Source organism: Nicotiana sylvestris, chromosome 10 (assembly GCF_000393655.2).
Source record: "Nicotiana sylvestris chromosome 10, ASM39365v2, whole genome shotgun sequence".
Taxonomy (NCBI): domain Eukaryota; kingdom Viridiplantae; phylum Streptophyta; class Magnoliopsida; order Solanales; family Solanaceae; genus Nicotiana; species Nicotiana sylvestris.
The window spans coordinates 67887317-67909268 of record NC_091066.1 but is presented as its reverse complement, the minus strand read 5'-3'; the positions used below and the strand labels follow the sequence as shown (position 1 = coordinate 67909268).

General features: G+C 37.5%; 1 long non-coding RNA gene across 1 annotated transcript; it reads left to right on the top strand.

The window, feature by feature from the left end:
- The first annotated feature begins 12701 nt into the window (after window positions 1-12701).
- LOC138880377 (uncharacterized) lies at window positions 12702-13791 on the top strand. Its single transcript, XR_011403009.1, has 2 exons — window positions 12702-13022; window positions 13227-13791. It is a non-coding gene; the product is annotated as an uncharacterized lncRNA (long non-coding RNA).
- The last annotated feature ends 8161 nt before the right edge of the window (window positions 13792-21952 follow it).

Below are 21952 nucleotides of genomic sequence, written 5' to 3'. Positions count from 1 at the left end.
AATATGCCATTAAATGGAGAGAGCAAACGGCCAGAGTTAAGCCACCCATGGATGAGCACAAGTTAATCATTGCCTTCCTTCAGGCTCAAGAGCCAGATTATTTTCAAAACATGATGTCCGCAGTGGGTAAATCCTTCTCGGAAGCAATCAAAATGGGGGAAATGATTGAGAATGGTCTTAAGACAGGTAAAATTATAAGTCAAGCAGTTCTTAAAGCCGCAACTCAGGCTGTCTAGGCTGAATCTGATAATTTTAGTGACACAAATGAGAAGGATGAAGAAATCATGATGACAACAGGGTCGAGAAGAAGTTCCAGAAGAACATCTCGAAGGTATGCGCAACCTCATCAGGTTTCCCATGACTCCCCTGAGCATTACTATCCCCCTCAGAACCCACAATACTCTGTCGCTCCACCTCAGTATGTTGGCCAGCCACCAAGACACCTCAGAAGGCGAGCACCAGCACCGTCTCTACCAGCCTCCACAAAATTTTCAAATGCCCTATAACCTACATCTAGGCCAGAGGTATAGAAGGGAACAAAGGCTGAAAGATAATTTTACACCAATAGGAGAGTCCTATGCAAGCTTGTTATGAGAAATTAAAGCAGTATGACATGATTGCACCTATTCCTTCAAATTATGTGGACCCCCGTGCAAGAAGCTTTGACCCTTCTAAAAGGTGTGAATACCATTCCAATGCCCAGAGGCACAATGTTGAAAGCTGTCGGGATTTGAAAAGAGAAATAGAAAGGATGATCCAGGAAAACCTGATTGTGATCCAAGACAGTGACACCCAGAATATCGCGCAGAATCCTTTACCTGCACATCATGGTGCATACTTTGTGGGGATGATGCCTGGTGACATGGAGTATGAGAATCCTCTCGGGAACTTGCTAACTGAAGTTAATGATGTTGAAATTGGAGAAGGCACTGCTGATTCTGATGAGCAAATTTGCGGCTAAATGTCAAGCCTAGCAATTGAAAAGTCATTCCCTCCTCACTAGGAAGGAATCTTGGTAGTTTGTTTTGATATTTTTTCTATTATCTGGGTTATTTTAGGGTTGTGATCCAGATTTTATTTGTTTTATTTAGTCAAACCCTTCTATCCCTCCATTCTGTTTATGTGAGTCTTGTCTTTCTGTTCTGTTGCTATTTTCATTAGCCGGGTTATTTAGGGTTGTAACTCGGATTTTAGGTTGTTTGTCTTGTTGTTTACTCAATGAAATACATTTTTTCCTTTTGTGTCATTCCATGCTTAGTTCTTTTCCCGCTAGTTTTAATGACATGACATGCATGCAGAATTTTTGGCCAGATCTTAGAAAATTGATTTAAGTTTGAATTGGACAACTGAGGAAAATGCATATTTGAGGATGAATAAAGAGTTGAAATACTTTGGAATTAAGGTCGAGTAAAATTCACCTTCAAATCATTGTGAAGATCGGGTTTGACTCTTGGATATGTTTAATCAATTGAAGTTTGTTAGAAATTTTGACATTAAGGGATAGAAAGTGACTTGTGACCATGACACACCAAGAGGACAGACATGTTCGTCAATGCTGTGATCGCGAAAGATACTATGTTTGGCACTCTCGAGACTGGGAGACCCTCTTTCTTCTATCCAAATACTTTATATCCTTCGCTACCCATTTTGAGCCTGTGTTATTTTCCTTGACTACCCTCTTTTGGAATCAAGTTTAGAGTCAAGAGTCAAAAAAAAATGAAAAAAGAAAAAAAAAAGTCCATGTCCCAGGAGTACAAACCGAGGCAATTTTCAAGAAAAAAAATGAAGAAGAAAAGAACTGGCAGAGATCCATGCCCCCAGAAAATAAAAGCAAAAAAAAACAAAGAAAAAAACGAGAGATGAAAATAGTTAGTCAAATGTTTGAACTACGTTCGACCTGATTCCTTAAAAAAAGGATACGTAGGCAGCCTCACGGTTTGGTCCAAGCAAATAAGAATTCAAAAAAAAAATCAAAAATTCCCAATAGCTGAAACTGGGGCAGAAATTTTGTTTCACTTTGGAAAGAGTCAATTCCAAGAGTTGTAAGTCCACAACCCTTCATTTTGAGTGTACTTTAAGCCTTCATGCCGACCCTTCTGTCCAACCCTATCCAAAACCTTCCAAATAAAGACCTCCCGATATGCCTTCAATAATTCCAAGAGAAGCATGCAATGAACAACCGTTGTCACGCAACATAGAACACTGTCAAGTTGCTCACAAAAATAAAGAAAAAGAAAAATGAGAGAGTCTTACTAGTGAAAACCCTAACAGGCACTGTAAAGCGACGGTAAGTGTAGATGAATAAATGAGAGAGACTTGTTGGTGAAAACCCCTCAAGGCACCACTAGTCGAAATTGAGTCATGAAGGTGATGCAAAGGATTGGCACGAACAAGCCCGACTTCAAAGGTCATAAGAATAGTAAAAGGGAGGATTGGATTAGTTTGATAGATCAGGTCGTTGAGTCCAAAATGCATGTCATGATCATTAAGGCTAGTTATTAAAAAGAAAAAGAAAAAAAAACTCTTCCTTCTGTCCTTCCGACATAGGGCATTTCTTGTTAATACTTGTTTCTTTGCATCATTGTGTCCTTCACTCTGAGTCGGTCCTTGTCAAAACAAGCAAGAAAAGATTTCAAAATCTGCTACCAGCTGTTCAGTTGCATAAACTAAATTTGTCCATCACACTCAGTTGTTACTGTCGACATGACTTGAGGATTCATGCAAAAGCTCCCCCAAAAGACTCTTGTCAGCCTACTTGGCGCAAACAAGGATAACTTGTGATTCTCTCTGACAGACAAATTGCTCAAAAGCAGGAAGTCATTCGAGATATCGGAAAAGGCCACCTAAGAAAAGATCTCCAGTTGGGATAAGGCTGATTGAGCCACAAATACAAATGGCACTAGGTATGAAACAATCAGAGGTGATGCAGGACAAAAGTTTCTTGAAACCAACTCAAGCTGATTGAGCAGAAGCCAAGCTGCCCAAGACTCAAGGCCACAAACCGACCACCATTTTCAAAACTGATAAATTTTTCTTTGTGTGAAACAGGAAAAAAGCAGTGCAAGGAAAGTGGTTCAAAACAAACAAAAAAAAGAGAAGAAAAAGAAAAGAAGAGAAGAGCCGATAAAGGGAAGTTTCTCAAATCTTTGCCTTTATTTGTCTTACTATTGTGTATTAAATCTTGCCATTGATCTTCACATTTTTCCTCCTAGGATAAAAAACCCTAGTCTGATGGATTTTCTCTCAATAAATATCTTAGTCCGATGAATCTTTCTCCTAAGATAGAAAACCTAGTCTGATGAATTTTCTCCTATTATAAAAATCTTAGTCTGACGAATTTTCTCCTAAGATACAAAAAAAAGACCTAGTCTGATGAATTTTTCTCCTAGGATCGAAATCTTAGTCTGATGAATCTTTCTCCTAAGATAGAAAACCTAGTCTAATGAATTTTCTCCTAGGATAGAAATCTTAGTCTGACGAATTTTCTCCTAAGATACAAAAAAAAAAAGACCTACTCTGATGAACTTTCTCCTAAGATCAAAATCTTAGTCTGATGAATCTTTCTCCTAGGATAGAAAACCTAGTCTGATGAATCTTCTCCTAGGATAAAAATCTTAGTCTGATGAATCTTTCTCCTAGAATAGAAAACCTAGTCTGATGAATTTTCTCCTAGGATAAAAATCTTAGTCTGATGAATCTTTCTCCTAAGATAACAAAAAGGGAACCTAGTCTGACGAATCTTTTCCTAGGATCGCAATCTTAGTTTGATGAATTTTTCTCCTATGATTAACGTCTTAGTCTGATGAATCTTTCTCCTAAGATAGAAAACCTAGTCTGACGAATTTTCTCCTAGGATATTTTGAAAAAAAAGGGAAATCTGGATTTGAAAAAAAAGGAGTCATTTTTTTTAGTTTTCTTAAGATTATCAATGTTTAATTTTCTTGAAATCAGGGGGGCCCGCCTGAAGAATAGGGTCAGTTTTTACTTTAGTCAAGCTTAATTTATAGTTTTCCGCAAGCTCAATCATGTTTAGGAGACGCACATCCTAGTCGAGCCATTAATTTTACTCTCATCATTGCATCCTTCATCAGCAGCGCAGGTGATTTATAGTTTTGTTAACACTCACAAATGTTCCCAATATCAAACTGGGGTAGGAAAATTTCTTTTGTTTTGTTTGTTTTGTTGTAATCAGGCGCTCACTTGGAGAACAAGGGAAGACAACTCAAGTTTCAAAGTAAAGTAGTTTCGAAGGAAGACAGTTCAAGTTTTAAAGGAAAATGGTTCAAGGTACGAGGGAAAACAGTGTCAAGTAACAAGAGAAGATGGTTCAAGTTCAGCAGTCAGGTGCCCACCTGGAGAGCACGAGAATACAGTTCAAGTTCGGCAGTCAGGCGCCCACTTGGAGAGCACAGGAATACAGTTCAAGTTCGGCAGTCAGGCGCCCACCTGGAGAGCACGGGAATACAGTTCAAGTTCAGCAGTCAAGCGCCCACCTGGAGAGCACGGGAATACAGTTCAAGTTCAGCAGTCAGGCACCCACCTGGAGAGCACGAGAATATGGTTCAAGTTCAGCAGTCAGGCGCCCACCTGGAGAGCACGGGAATACAGTTCAAGTTCAGCAGTCAGGCACCCACCTGGAGAGCACAGGAATACAATTCAAGTTCAGCAGTCAGGCATCCACCTGGAGAAAGGGAAAGCATCTCAGAGTATAATTCGAGTTCAGCAATCAGGTGTCCACCTGGAGAAAAGGGAAAACATCTCAGATTACAATTCAAGTCGGCAACAAAGGGATTTCGCTAGGAGAATACAAGTCAACAAGGCAACATGAACCACAAGAGCAAGTTTGAAAATATAGATAGGATTTTTGTAATGCATAGATCATAGTCTAGTATAGCTTCTTTTTATTTTGATATGGTGTAATAAGGAGTTCAGTAAGCAGTAGCAGCAGCAACAACAATGGAATCACAGCTTCATGGTAGTCCAGCTACCAAAACTTTCTGAACTACACTGACCTGATTCCTTTATATCCAAGGATATGTAGGAACCTTGGAAGCAGGGTGCGGTCAAATTTTCAAAAATGCTTCCCACGGAGTATTCAGCGGGCAAAAATTACTCGTATACGCTCACTTTATCTTTGCACGAAAACTCTTCGTGTTTCCGATCAAAGAGGGGCAGCTGTGAGCATGTGATTTTTGCCCTATATGAATTATTCCCATAAATTCAAACAAAATAAATCTTTCCAATTGTTTGCAATTTCGTGGATTTTTGTAGCATTTTTTGTTAATTGCTTGTAGTTGTCTGTGCACATTTATTTTATTTAAATCATGAAAAATACCAAAAATATCACGCAATGCATTTATGCTTTATTTTGTACATTTTTAGGATTAATCGGTAGTTACTTGTTTTATAAAAAAATTGAAAATTACAAAAAAATGCTTCATCTTTTACACTTTTATTGATTTTTTCTCTTTTAATTTAGGATTAAGTGTTGTTTATAATTTTTACAATTAGCTAATTAGTTTAATTTCACACTTATGGATAATTTAAGATTTTTAATTTTTAGGATTTTAATTAATCGGATTTTAAAATCAAAGAAAAGAAAAAGAAAACAAAGAAAGGCACAAGGGTCATTTTGTAGCTCAAAATCGGACTAGGCCAGCTTGGAACAACCCATTTGATTTAAATCCCTAGTCCATTTTAAAGGCCTAGACCATTGTCCCATTAACCCTTTTCCCCTCTTTATACCCTAAATCCCTCACATTAAAGAGGGGGAGATCGAAAAGATCCATGAGACCTCTAAGAAAGAAGAGGGAATGGCGGACCTTCTGGGTTCTCTTCTTCATTTTCAGTTTCTGAAAACACCACAAAACCAGCGACTCCCTTCACTCATACACACTCAATTCACACTCTCTTACACACGCCTAAGCCCTAGTAGCAGCTAAAAATTCTAGAATTCCATATCTGAATTTCAAAATTTCAAAATCTCAAAAACAAACAACAAAACTGAACCAAAAAAGAGTTACAAAGTTGATTCAAGTCTCAGTTTCACATGCTTTATATTCTCTGAAAATTTCAAAGCTTAATCAAGTTGTAAAGGTGTCGTTATTTATAGGTTTGCTGTTCTCCGCATAGCTAGGCTCCGATTTGCTGATCTCAGTCCATGTTTGAGTTGTTTTAATTTGTTTTACTGCTGATAAGAGAGTCGCTGCTGGAGCTCACTCTTATTTCACACCTTATTTGGTCAATTTCGCTGTTGCTGCTGCTGTCTGTCTCATCGCTGAGCTCTCTGCTCCTTTCCTTGCTTTTATTCGGGCTAATTTCACAATGTATTACTGTTGATTGAGGTATGGATTTCAGTCCAAAAATGATGTAATTAATTGTGAAGGCCATCTTCTCTGTGATTGTTTTGTTAGAATTCACACTCGATTCCATTCTTTCTTATGTTTGGATTGAAAGTAATAAGGCATTATTTTGATTCCTTTGAGATATAAGAACATAGAATTGTTCGATTCCTTTAAGCTAAATCTTAATCATGTTAGGTTGGGTGTTTGTTGGTAAAATTCTGTGCATTGGGTACTGTTGCTATCATTGGTTTCATGTTTAGTTTTGAATTGTTTAGCACTTTTTATGGTTAAACATTTTGATGGCTAATCCATTTTGTACCTGAGTTTGTTTTCCCAGTATCATTTGTTTAAATGGGGTTAATTATTTAAGCACACTACAGTATAGTTGTTGTTTAAATAATAGTAGGCCATTGAAACACTTTACTAAACTATTATCAATTATGTAACGTGAATTCCTTAAATAACTTAAGACTTTTGGAAAGTTTTCTTTTTGTCTTTTCCTTTCGTGTGTTTTGTTTTTGTTGTCCTATATATATATATATATATATATATATATATATATATATATTAGCAATTAGCTTCGATTAGCTCTCATGTACCTATCAAAAATATTCATCAACATCCGTTGGTTGTTTTAGTTGAGTACAATCTTTTGAAATAAATTGAGGCGTGCCATGCCAAATAAAACCCCTAAGCCCATGGCCTTCACAAAACTAGTTAGCTTTTATAGAAAATTTGAGGTGTGTCATTTTCATTAGATAACTCATGGCCCTTGGATAATTAATATGAATTCTTTAAAATTGAGGTGTGTCATTAGGTGAAGTTTCCATTGCCCTCACAAACTTGAAAGTGCGTAGTTGCCTTAGGCGCGCTATTTAAATCAATTTCCTTAAACTCGAGTGTGCATTTCATGTGACCCAACTCCAATTCTCAACAACGTTAAATAAAATATGTCGTGGATCGCGGGTGCATTTCATGTGGCGTGATTCAAGGCGTGTTTTAAATAACGTTAAATCTTCCTAAAAGTAATTAAAAGCGGTTAATGAGTTAAAAATGCACCATAGGCTAAAACATGTATTAAAATCAGATAATAGACCAATTATAATAGTTTAGCGACCGTGCTAGAACCACGGAACCTGGGAATGCCTAACACCTTCTCTCGGATTAACAGAATTCCTTACTTAGAATTTCTGGTTCGCAGACTTCAAAAGGAAAGTCGAAGTTTCCTCGATTTGGGATTTAAAATAAACCGGTGACTTGGGACACCAATTAAAATATTCTAATTGGCGACTCTAAAAATAAATAAATAATCCCCATTTCGATTTATGTCACTTTAATTGGAAAACTCCCCAATATCCCTTTTCGAGGATAGTAAAAAGGAGGTGTGACAGTGATAGTGAAATGGACATGCTCAAAACAATAAGTATAAGTCCTAGGAACATGATCTCTAATGTATGAAATGAGTCCTAAGCATGGATTCTATTACGCAAGTAAGAATGTAAACCTAGTAACATGCTTTCTACCCTTTTTGATAGCTAAAGCATGCATATTTTCCATCTATTTTCACTAGCCAGCCCCATACTTATTTACAAATTATTACAGACCAAATGATTGAATTACAAAAGAAGTGCAAAAATAAGAAGTTACAACCATAGGAAGCCTGATCTTGACTTCCTCTCTGAGTTATGTAATGAACTACCTCAGAAGCCAATATTATTCCAATGCCTTTCTCATATCTGGGTGTGTCAGAGTTCCCTAAGGACCTCAAGGGATCCCGGGAAATGCTCACACCCAGATTTGCATAACCAAACAGAATGAGTGCAGTGTGGAAGGGCCAACACTTATGTGTCCAAGTTCAGAGGGAGCTCAAGGGTCCCAACGCAAGTCTCACACAAAAAGGGTAGAACCTAAATTCTAAGAGTATAGGTGAGAGTGCTTGATAGAGTTTGAAAAAGAGTTTGTTTAAAACTAGGTTGAAAGTAACGGTAACAGAGGTGGTTAAAGACAGTTATAGTAGTAAACAAAACTCAAACTCCCAGGATGGGATCACACACAGAATTAGTGGTTATACAAGGGGGGTCAAGGGATTTGGGACACACATACATTTGACTGTAAACACATAACCCCATCAAGGGTTTTAAGACTAGTTGGATATGCACAGCAATAGCTGATACTGCATGATCACAGGCTAGTCAGAAAGAACATAAGCACATTGAAAGGATAGGGACTTGGGATGGCGAGTACACAATAAGTGATTGACAGAGTATACCTTGAAACTCACATAGGGGAGTGCATTAATCTAAAGGGGAAGGGGAGATATTACAGCATGCTAGTAATGCATCTTAACAGAACCACAAGCAGAAGTAGACAAGAATGAAAGAAACTGAAACAATTAAAGAAGCATGTTGTTGTTGAAGCTTTTAAAATTAACTAGGACATACCAGAAGAGAAAGCAAGGTGCAGAAAGGTAAAGCAAGTAGGATTCCACAGTCTAGCCTTGGCTTTTAGCCGGTTAGACAAAGCAGTAGCACAAGTAGTAGCAGAGAAAGAGAGAGTGTTGAGTGTGTAAGTGTGTGTTCTGAACTCAGTTGTTTGTGTGTTTAAAGAAGAGAGGGTAGGGTATTTATAGCTTTTGAAAACGAGTAGAGAATAAGGTAACAAGTAAAGTTTTAACACAAACATAGAAATAATCACAATCAGAATCAATTAATACAAGTACTTTCCTTTAATCAAGGAATTATTGTTCAAACGGATACTGACAGGAATAATTAAAGAAAGAAAACCAATTTGAGAAAGATTGATTTCTGACCATATAAGGGATAGTAAAATATAGAGTATACAATTGAGTCTAGGTACAGAATATACTTAATTGGGGAAAGGATTCAGCAGGGTGAAATATCACAGCAAATAAAGGAAGGAATCAATCACTTAAACAAACGAGTAAAATTAGGGTTTATAAGAAAACTTTGCAATTAAACCATCACTTAAGGAAATCAAAATCAATCAAGAAACGTTCATGATTCTGCACTTCAACATATAAATAGAAAGGAATGAACGAGCGTATCAGACATGCAGGGTCAAACATATTGACAAAAAGGATCAAACTAGATGAACATAAACATACAAGAGTGACATGAATAGGCTAAGGACTATTCAAAGCATGGTAATCAACAAGGTCAAGCAGTCATGGCTCACACGTAGAACCAAAGTGAAGAAATCAGTCTAAAGGTAAAGAAAGTCAGAAACAAGTAAAGAACTCACAGTAATAAGTGAGGAAAACCTTTTAAGAAAGTTAGGGTTTATGCAATAGTCGAGTTGAAAATGGTAAGAACTCAGAATCAGATAATTCAAACAAGAAAAAAGATTCAAACACAAAAAATTTAATCGAACCAAGCATGCATATAAAATAAACAAAGAGAGTCTCAGAACCCCAGATAGAACCAAAACATTTAGGGTTTTTAACACGATGAACCAAGTAGAAGAAAAAACATAAGCAAATCGTTTAAGTATGGTAAAATTATAAAACAACACTGAAAATCGGAGAAGAGATCTTTTTAAAAAGAGTTTAAGAAACCCTAATTTTTGAAGACGGGGAGTCGCTTTGAAAAATCGGAAAAGCTTTGAGGCAAACACTTAAAAGGATCATAACACACACAAATCTAAGATGGATCTAAAAGAAAATCGAAATATCTTAAAGGTTAAGGTTTCAGAGAACCCAGAAAGTGAGAAAAAACTTCGAAAAGTTACCGATCTAGCCGGAAAAGCCATGGATCTGACTCGATCGGCTATGGATGGCCGGAAAAACACCAGAGACAGAAAACGAACAGGATCTAGATTAGATCTCTTTGAGATATTTCCATGGAATCATGAAAGCAGGCCACAAGGAGACATAGGAGACGAGTGTACATCTCAAACAACCATGGGAGCCCATGGATTAGGTGAAGATTGAAGGGGTTTAGGGTGAATTTGAGTGGCGGCGGCTAGGGTTAGCCTTAGATTTTCAGAGAGAGTTTGAGAGGAGAAGGGATTCAAGGGCGGCGGGTTAGTAGAAATGATTTAGGGTAAGGGGGTCGTTTGGGTTTATTTTAGGTAGGTGAAATGTTGGTCGTTGATCTGAATGATCAACGGCCTAGATTCAAAAGGGTTGGTGGGGATCCAGGTTTGGGTAGGATTTAACTGGGTAAGGGTCGGGTTTAAATTAAATTGGGCTGGGGAATTGGGGTTTAATTTAGGTTAAAATTGAAATACAAATGGACTGTTATTTAAATAGCCAGTTTTCCCTTTTTAAATTATAAAAAATAGTAAATAGTTTCTGAAAACTAAATTAAAAAGGCTAAAATGATTTATAACACATAATTAATAATTAAAAATATAAGACTCAATTTTACGAATATAAAGCACAATTAAACCTTAAAATGGCTAATATTGCAATTATATGTGATTTAGCTTTAAAAATATTAAATGAAATTGTAAAAATTACTTTAGCCATATCTTGGCATAAATAAAAAAATTCAATAGATGAATCCTCAAAAATAATAATTTTAAAAATAATTATTGGGGATTTTATGGATGAAAAAGGGAAATAAATAAATTTAAAAACCTTAAACATTATGGGGAAAATAATAAAACATTTGGACATACTTATATATGCATATATATATATATATATATATATATATATATATATATATATATATATATATGCTATTTTAGAAGTATTTTGTATATTAAAAATATACAGGAAAAAATTGGGTATCAATAGTTGGCGTAGCCACTTTTACACCTTACTAATAGAGTTTAGCTGCATTTTTAAATCCATTGACAACATAGCTGATCACGTCCAATTCTAGTCTTAAAAAGAATAAGCGATTACTTCAAATATAATCGGTCTAAGAATCCGGAAGGCTTAGCTACAATTATTCAGTATCGCTAAGAAACACAAGTTCGAACAATTGCTAGGTTATAAAGATTGCAATTCTTGTTTTAAACTTATTAACTAACAATTATTAACAGCAGTAAAAGTTATTAACTAAGGAGAGTAAGGGTTGGAGATAAGATCAAAGAGGCCTGGGGTTACAATTTTCCCAGTTGGTGGAATCTTTCTTGCTACATTAGCTATAATTTAGCCAATTTATTCTCTACAAATTGTGAGCATTCTACTTACCGTAAGTCTTTCTTGAGAAATCACGCTAATTTACTAGATATATTCTCTCAAACTACGCTAGCTGGTAACTTCTCACAGCTTACTACGATCATGCCAAAGTTTCATTATCTTTAATCCTGCTTTTAAACCTACAATATTGATCTTTCATATACCTAGGAAGTGACGTTGTTCAATAACTACCTAAATACATATGTTCAATATAACATTATTGAAGCCTAAAATATAACAAGAATTCATGATAAAATTTATAACATCGGTCCGAAAACCCACCTCAATCTAAGGTAAAAATAGCACGGGATAGCCGATTTTCGGACTGGTCATTCAAAAATAGCCAGCGTTTACGAAGTCAATGAAAAATAGCCACTATTTTGCTGCAACAGAGACCGGTCCAGCATAATATACTGGAGTTCGGTACACCTGTGTATGAACTCCAGCATAATATGCTGGACCGGTATACTTTGCTGACTCCAGTATAATATACTGGAGACTGGAGCACCGGTGCTCCAAACTCCAGTATATTATACTGGACAATTATATTTGCTGGAACTCCAGTATATTATGCTGGAGTTCTAGTGTACTTATGCTGAAATTCCATCATATTATGTTAGAGTTCCAGCATACTTATCCTGGAACTCCAGTATAATATGCTGGAGTTCAATCATACTTATGCTGGAACTCCAGTATAATATACTGGTGTATTTTTCGGGTTTTGAACAGTGTTTTCGCTCATATTTATCTTTACATGAAAACTAGCTAAATTTCGATTACTTTTGAAATTGGGCTATTTTTAAACGACCAGTTGTAAATCTGGCTATTTTTGAATTTCTCCCCAATCTAAGGTTATTGAAGCCTAGATTCAGCCTTAAACGTAGCGCTTGCTTCTTTTAAGCTATATACCAATGATAAGCAGAACATTTCACATCAATAAATTTGTATTCTCATTTTAATTTTTAAGTATGAAGGTTGGTTAAATTCCTCCATCTCAGTGTAAACATTCGGTGTAATTATGACTATATAATTATGTAATGATACTAATTGATATCAATTATGGTTTTGCACAAGTCAAGAGTAGAGTCATCCACCAACATGGGTTGCGGTAGGATGAATAGGATCCCTCCAATCCTTAATCAGAGGCCTCGAGTTAGAACTCTGGGTATGGAATAAATTATGTTATGAAGCGCTTCCCCCTAAAATGGGCTTATGCAGTGCGAGTTCGAATATAATCAAGCTCCAATTCAGATATCAGCGTGGGTAAACCCAACCAAAAAAAAGAAAGCACTAGAGTTCATCCACTTAGCTTGCAAACTTCGCATATTACATCCTTAATTCTTCGCTAGAATTGTTGTTGATATCCAATGTAATATTTAACCACGACAATTTCTCTTGCTGGTGACTTTTTCCATTTTTCGTTTTTGAGTAGATGAAATTCCATGGCTAATAAACAACTCAAGAAAACACATTACTACTTCTTTTCGGTGAACTACTACTGCTATATTCATGAGGAAAAGAAAAAAGTAAGTACTACTGCTATATATAGTACTAACATCTTTTCACCACTCTGCAAATTTACATTATACTCTGTATATGAGCATTGGCCGATTCACTACAATAATTGCCCCATTTTATGTATATAATACTATGTATTCAATAGATATTTCAGAACGGACATTTTCAATTCAAAACTCACATCGTTTAATTAAATGCTGAATTTGTTTTAGATACGGTTCTGAGGAAGCTGGAAACGGACTTGAGACGCCGGGGAACTGACGGCGACGCCGTGCCAGCAGATGCCACCTCGACAAAATTCATGACCATGTTGATAAACCTGAGGATGATCATCACGAGTCATAGCATTTCTTGCCTTGAGAGATATATCCCACGTTAGACTTGCAATCAAGGCCACAACAACTGCAGCTGTCGAAAAAATCAGCACGAAACAACCACTGAAGTTTCGACCAGTCATTAACGCGTAGGCCTTCATTGCACCTATCATTGCTAGGTACAACGTTGTTAAATTCCCTGTTACTTTGTCTGAAATCGCCATTTTTTCTGTCAAATGGATTGAAGAGTTGGGGGGTTTTGTGTTTGGAGTGTGAATTTAGGAAAATGGAAGGTAAGGGGTGTCGGTGGCAACTGGCACGGGTGTCAGATGATCCTACTTTTAGCTTTTTCACATTTACTGTACTCTCTACCTTTCTTTTGGCTGATATTTTGACAGTCCAAAAATATATAAAGACGTGTGCCTTCGTATTTTGGAGAATACAAGGATCCGTTTGTTCATGAGTTTTTTTCTTTAATAATATGTTTGTCCATTAAATTTTATAAGTATTTTAAAATTAAAATTAACCACTTTTTAAAAAAATTCAGAAAAACCTTTTTTTCACTCACAAAACTTCAACACTTTTTCAAGTGAAATGCATGTCCAAACATAATTTTAAATTCCAAATATTATTTTTCAGCTTAATTCCGAATACTATTTTTTTTCCAAAACTTACAATTATTATGTCCAAACGCCCACTAAGTTTCTTCAAAATGCACTTGTAGGCATATAAATTTTATTAAAATTAAATCCACAATATAATTTGGACTATATTTTAAATTCAAGATATATTGGTCCAAATAAATATTATGGGCTAATATAATTGAATTAATTATATAAATCCAATATATATAGATTAAATAATTAAGTCTTAATCTATTGGGCTAGTCCATTTAGTTGGGCCAAGTGACGAGCCCACTTCATTAGTCCCAAGATGTCATCTTCCTAGAGGCCCAGTTTGGTGCCACGTGTCAAATGACGTGGCACGCCAAGTCAAACAAAAGAGCCAATAGGATTGTGCCACGTGTCAAAATGACAAGGCATGCCAAGCCAAATCAAAAGGCCAATGAAACCGCGCTACGTGTGCAAGTGACATGTTCTGGCCAATCAAATGCGGCCATGTTACACTTCAATTTGATTGGTCAGAAAGAGTTTGTTCCTATCATAATTCTTCCCTTCCACAACTATAAATAGGGGTTTTCATAACCTAGAAAAGGGACCAAAAAATTATAACAAGAAGCAAGAAAGAGCTCGTGGATCAAACGCTGCAAATTCCTCCACAAGTTTCAAGCTTCAAGCAATCAAGTTCAAGTTCAAGCTCAAAACGAAGAACAAATCAAGTTCAAGCTCAAGAACGAAGAACAAATCAAGCTCAAGCTCAAAGGCCCTCGAATTTATTTACTATTGGAAAGAAGAATTAGGTGATTCATAGAGATTGTAACACTCAAATATTTGAAATAAAATACTACGATTGTTGCAATATTTTTCGGTCTTGATTTTATTTTCTCGACATAATTTATTGTCTACAAATTATGGCAACGCCCAGTGAGACAATCTCTATCTCTCATCTCAACTTTTCAACCACCAAGAAAAGAGTGATGACCTACCGTTAGCACCATCTTCAAAAAAGCTCATCGAGTCTATTTCTCAAGAAGTTAACGCGTGCGAGGAAAAATTGACGTTCACAAATGACGATCTTCTACTAGGTGACACTCTTCATAACCATCTGTTGTACCTAGTTGGCTAGATGCGTGATGAAAGGATAAATTGAATTTTGGTTGATGGAGGATCCTCAGTGAACATCTTGTCAATTCGCACTGTGAAAAAACTTGGTATTCCCGTGAACGAACTCTCGGAAAGTCGTGTCATGATCCAAGGATTCAACAAAGGGGGCAAAGAGCCATATGTGCGATCAGGTTGGGAATCACCATTAAAGTTATGCAATCAAGTGCATGACTGCATGTGATCGATGCAAAGACTCCATACAATGTCTTACTTGGAAGGCCTTGGATATATAAGAATAAAGTGGTTCTATCTACGTACCATCAATGTTTGAAATACTACAAGGGTGAAGTCGAGAAGAAGATAGTTACTGATGACGAGCTATTCACCGAGGCTGAGTCACACTTTGCCGATGCATAGTTCTACTTGAAGAACCACATTTTGAAGAAGCTAAAAGCTGATGATGTCATGAAAAGCAAGAATGGCGAGTCCACAACTAAAAGAGCTGAGGTGACTGCTGGTAAAGCCAAAGCTGTTACTGAGGAGGTGCAATCTTACTCGAATAAATCTTATAGAGGGGTTATTGCGTATTATGGTAAGAAAGTAACTCCTACACTTCCAATATGTCCCTAAAAAAAGAAAGATGAAAGTGAATCATCTAATCTCCAAACTAACATGAAAATGGGTTAACTTTTCCGGTCAAACGAATTGAGGCAGTAAAGTTATCCACAATGCCGCTTGCAGGGTTTGTGGCCCAAAATAATTTGCAGAATGTGGCACTCCTTGCAAATCATACATATGAAGTCTTTGATCCTTATGCGTACATGTTATTTGCAAAAGCTGGATATAATCTCAATGAGCCATCAAAATTAGGGAAGCTCCCATCATAATCTGCTACGAGACAACCATGTGAAGGTTTGGGAACAAGCAATTGTCACCAGTGCGCATTTCCATAAGAAGGGCGAGCAACAGCTATATCACTGTGGAAGATGAATTTGCCGCTTCTAACAAGCCTTCTGTCTTTAATCGACTTGGAAAATCAACAGTGAGGACTTTCCTATTTGAGAGATTGGGTCCATTAAAGAAGAGGAACAAGTTCTAGAAAAATTATCAAAATACCAGAACACCCGCTTCGCCCAAAATTCAAAAGATCTCTCAGGATTTCCAAAGTCTAGTTCCTTCTAGAATGACGTGACAAACAAAACTTGTGGTTTCATGTAGAGAAATACTGAAGGTAAATCCATATGATGTGGTCTACACCAGGGAATGTAACGAAGACAAAGAAAGTGTGGGTTCTTCGCATCAAGTTACTGCACAAAGCGAGCATGGTATTTTATCTCTAATGGAGGATGACGAGAAATTCAAGAACATTTCACCGTGTTATCACATATCCTTCAATGATGGGGACCCTCAAGAAGATGAGTATGCAAAGGATGCTCCGCCTGAACTTGAAGAAGGGGTAAAGCCAACAGTGGACGCTTTGAAAGAAGTAAACCTTGACATTGATGAAGAACCGAGGACCACTTATCTAAGTGCTTTACTAGCAACCGATGAAGAAAGAACTTATATGTAGTTACTTAAGGATTTTAAGGATGTCTTTACTTGGAGTTACAAAGAGATGCCTGGCTTGGACCCTAAAGTAGCAGTCAAATGCGCTTTAGGCTGGACTTGGTTCCCTTGATTAAAAGTGAATTTAACAAACTCATTAAAGCTGGCTTTATTCGTGAAGTTAAATACCCAACACGGTTCTCAAGTATTGTCCCTATAAGGAAGAAGAATGGCTAGATTCGGGTGTGCGTTGACTTTAGGGATCTCAACAATGCTTGTCCCAAAGATGAATTCATGCTTCCTGTTCCAGAATGGTATTTGATTTGCCTCGGAGGTACCAACTTAGGATGAATCCATTGACATACGCATTTGGAGTTACTTCTAGAAAGTTCCTTGGTTTCATTGTCCGACATCGAGGGATCGAAATTGATCAAGCCAAAGTGGATACCATTTTGAAAATGACTGAGCCTCGCGATATTCATGAATTGAAAAGTCTGCAAAGAATGCTAGCATACCTTAAGAGATTCGTCTCAAACCTATATCTGGGAGGTGTCAACCATTCAGTCGCCTCATGAAGAAAGGCGTTCCTTTCAAGTGGAACCAATCTTGCAACAATGCCTTTAAAAATATCAAAACTTACTTGATGAAGTCTCCAGTTTTGGTAGCCCCTATACATGGAAAGCCGTTGATACTATATATTTTAGCACAAGAAAGGTCTGTTGGAGCACTATTGACCCAAGAAAATAGTGAGGGTAAAGAAAACTCTCCTTACTACTTGAGCATGATGATAACACCAAACTAGCTGAATTAATCACCAATTGAAAAGTTGTATTTGGTGTTAGTCTTCTCAATTCAAAAGTTGAAGCACTACTTTCAAGCTCATGTTATTCTTCTTGTTTCTAAAGCAAATCCCATCAAGTTCGTGATGTCGAAATTTGTTCTTACTAATCGACTAAAGAGATGGTACCTCCAATTTCAACAATTTGAGATTGTGTACGTCCCTCAAAAGGCTATAAAAGGACAAGCATTGGCAGACTTCTTGGTTGATCATCCGATACCTGATGACTGAGAACTAACTGGTGAATTACCTGATGAAGACTCAATGGTCGTTGAAGTACAACCTCTATGGAAGATGTACTTTGATGGTGCTTCACATTGCGGAGGAGTCGGTGCTGGCGTACTATTTGTCACTCCTCAAGGTGAGGTTCTGCCTTACTCATTTACGTTGACATAACTCTGCTCCAACAATGTTGTTGAATATCAAGCATTAATACTTGGGCTTGAAATGGCTGTTGAAATGAGGCGGTTGGGGTGGGTCAGTAATGTAACTATTCAACATGTACCTAGGAAAGAAAACAAGAAGGTTGATGTTTTAGCTGCCTTAGCTTCACGTTAACCCTGCCTGATCAAGCGCAAGTTACTATCTCCCAAAAATGGGTAGTACCTCTACTAAATAAAGGTGAAAATGAAAAAAATAAACTCGATCATCTTGTCGCTGTTTCTGAATCTGAGAAGGAAGAATGGCGACAACCCATTATCGATTAGGTTAGCTACGGGATACTTCTAGAAAATTCGAGGAGAAAGACTGAAATCCGCCGACGTGCACCTCGCTTCCTTTACTACAAAGATGCCCTATATAGAAAATCATTTGAGGGAGTACTATTGCGATGTTTAGGGGAAGATGAAGCACTCCAAGCTTTGCAAGAAGCGCATTCTGGGGTATGTGGATCATATCAGTCTGGACCAAAGTTCTACTTCCATATAAACAGGATGGGATATTATTGGCCGACAATGGTAAAAGATTGCTTGGACTACGCTCAAATATGCAAGGCTTGCCGATTCCATGCAAATTTTATTCATCAGTCTCCTGAAGTGTTGCATCCTAGCCATTTGACGCTTGAGAATTGGATGTTATTGGACCACTGCTAAAGTCCTCTAATGGGCACCTATACATCTTGGTTGCAACTAACTACTTCTCAAAATGGGATGAAGCTATTGTTTTTAAGGAGGTAAAGAAGGAAAATGTTGCAAGTTTCATCCGAGTAAACATAATCTATCGCTTTGGCATTCCTGTTACGTAATAACGAATAATGGCAAGCCATTCAATAATAGGTTGATGAATAAGAATTGTGATCTATTTGGCTTCAAGCAACGTAACTCTTCTATGTACAATGCTGTCGCCAATGGTTTAGATGAGGCATTCAACAAGACTCTATACAACTTGTTAAAGAAAGTCGTCTCCAAATCCAAACGAGATTGGAATGACTGTATGGAAGAAGCTCTGTGGTCATATAGGATAACTCACCGCACGCCAACACAAGCGACCCCTTATTCACTTGTCTATGGAGTCAAAGCCGTTTTGCCACTCAGAGCGTCAAATACCTTCATTACGATTAGCTATTCAAGAAGGGATCGCCAATGAAGAAAATGCTCGACTTCGATTAGAAGAGTTGGAGGCTCTTGATGAAAAGAGATTGGAAGCTCAATAGAGTCATGAATGTTATCAGGATCGATTGTCTCGCGCCTTCAATAAAAGAGTTCTCCCAAGATCCTTTCAAGTAGGAGATCAAGTCTTTGCCATACGAAGACCCATTATTACTTCCCATAAACCTGTAGGGAAGTTCACTTAAAAATGGGATGGGCCATATGTCGTACAAGAAGCTTACTCAAGTGGGGCTAACAAGCTGGTTGATGCAGGTGGCATGGGAATCAGCCCTATCAATGGCAAGTTTTTGAAGAAGTATTATCTATGAAGTTGCAACACTCCTTGACGCACGAGCCTAAACTACATATTCCTACACTTCTGGCCCACATGAGTCTAAACTGTGTACGTCCCACCATAAAACAAAAAGAGTCTGCTAGGTTGAAAACCTTGAAAAAGGTGGCCTAGGCAAAAGTTAGGATATTTTTTTTAAAAAGGTCCACTAGGTTAGAAACCTCGAAAAAGGTGGTCGAGGCAAAAGAAGGACATAAAAAAATCGCCCATTCTGAACTACGGTATGAATTGATTCTCTTCACCGAGGTACGTAGGCAGCTTAGAGTTTCATTCTGAGTTCAGTCGCATAAGTTCAAAAGATACATACTGCCCCAATCATTGTTCTAATGAAGCATGATGGAATGCAATTCATTCAACCAACACTTGAAAATCGAGTTGAGATACTATTCTTCTATTGAACTTTGGATCTCATTCGATTGAAAGGGGGCAAGCCTCTGTGGTAAATTGGTATCTGCGATGGAATGATTTTAGTCTTTTAGGAGGCTACTAAATATTTGCATTGAAGCCCAGAGATTCACTATGTCTTCATGTTCACCAAATCTTTAAGTCCTCCTGTATTCAAGTTTTCCACTATTCAAGTTGAAATATTTAAGTCCTCCAAGTCTTCAAATTGAAGTTTTCAAGTCCATCGGTCTTCAAGTTGAAGTCTTCAAGTTCACCGCTCTTCAAGTTGAAATATTTAAGCCATCCAAGTCTCCAAGTTGAAGTCTTCAAGTCCGTCGGTCTTCAAGCTGAAGTCTTCAAGTCCGCCGCTCTTCAAATTGAAATATTTAAGATCTCCGAGTCTCCAAGTTGAAGTCTTCAATTCCGTCGGTCTTCCAATTGAAGTCTTCAAATTCCCGGTCTTCAAGTTGAATTATTTAAGTCCTCCAAATCTTCAAGTTGAAGTCTTTAAGTCCGTCGGTCTTCAAGTTGAAGTTTTCAAATTCGCCGGTCTTCAAGTTCAATTATTTAAGTCCTCCAAATCTTCAAGTTGAAGTCTTCAAGCCTTCTAATTTTTCAAGTTGAAGTTTAAAAGTCCACCACTCTTCAAGTTAAAGTCTGCGAAGTCCGCAAAATCTTCAAAGTTTGCCAAGTGTTCAAGTCGATGTTGTCAAGACACCAAGTCTTCGAGTTAAAACTTTCTAATTTTTCAATCTTAAGGTGGACATTTAAGTCCCTTTGCACCTTAAATTGGCCTCTTTGTGGGTTTGTCCTTAAAAGGAATTATAATTTTCCAATCTTAAGGTGGACATGTAAGTCCCTTTGTACCTTAAGTTGCCCTCTTTATGACTTTTTCCTTCTATATGCTGCCATGGATTTGTCCTCCCATATGATGTTTGAGGATTTGTCCATCTATTTGTTGCCATGGATTTGTACTTTGATATTCCGTATGAACTTTTGCGTCCTGAAATGGCCTCCGGTTTTTGGGCAGGGATGAGTATCCATCCCTTCACACCGATATTCGGGTCACCTTGAGAGTAATCTCTCAGATAGTCGGGCCACCTTGAGAGTAATCTCTCAGATAGTCGGTCCACCTTGAGAGTAATCTCTCCGATAGTCGGGTCACTTTGAGAGTAATCTCTCCGATAGTCGGTCCATCTTGAGAATAATCTCTCTAATAGTCGGGCCACCTTAAGAGTAATCTCTCCGATAGTCGGGGTCACCTTAAGAGTACTCTGATAGTTGGGCCACCTTGAGAGTAATCTTTCCGATAGTCGGTCCACCTTGAGAGTAATATCTCCGATAGTCGGTCCACCTTGAGAGTAATCTCTCCGATAGTCGGGTCACCTTGAGAGTAATCTTTCCGATAGTCGGGCCACCTTGAGAGTAATCTTTCCGATAGTCGGTCCACCTTGAGAGTAATCTCTCCGATAGTCGGGCCACCTTGAGAGTAATCTCACCGATAGTCGTTTCACCTCGAGAGTAATCTCCGATAATCAAGTCACATTGAGAGTAATCTCTCCGATAGTTGGGACACCTTGAGAGTATTCTGTCCGATAGTCGGGCCACCTTGAGAATATTATCTCCGATATCCAGGTTACTTTGAGAGTAATTTCTCCAATATTTGGGCAGGTAAGTATCCATCCCATCTTTTCATGTGTGAGTCATCTCTTTAAATGAGAATATGTCATGCTCTTTTGACCTACAAAAAGAGAAAACAACAACGACACAAATGACAGCAAAAACATAAAAAAAATGGAGATAAATTAACTCAAGCACTAACACTCAAAGTGGCTTGCAGATGCCGTGAAATTTGTAGCTCAATTGAAGTGACAGAATGGAGTTTATATAGCTTTTAAAAGGAGGTGCCGGCAATTTATTATCGATATGGGGCTGCTGGGAGGCGGCTACGAACCCTTGTGTACAAGGAAACATTAACTGACTAGAATTCTCCTTCTAATTAAGTTGGGCAAGGAGACAGTGATTGACTAGAATTCTCCTCCTAATTAAGGAAAAGTGAGAAATTTCTAAAGTTTGGAAAGGTTCTTTTTAATTAAAGTAAAACCACAGTGACATAGGATATAGATGTATGGGACTAACGTAGCTATCTTATTTGACAATAATCAACACTAATACTTCAAGGCAATGACATGACT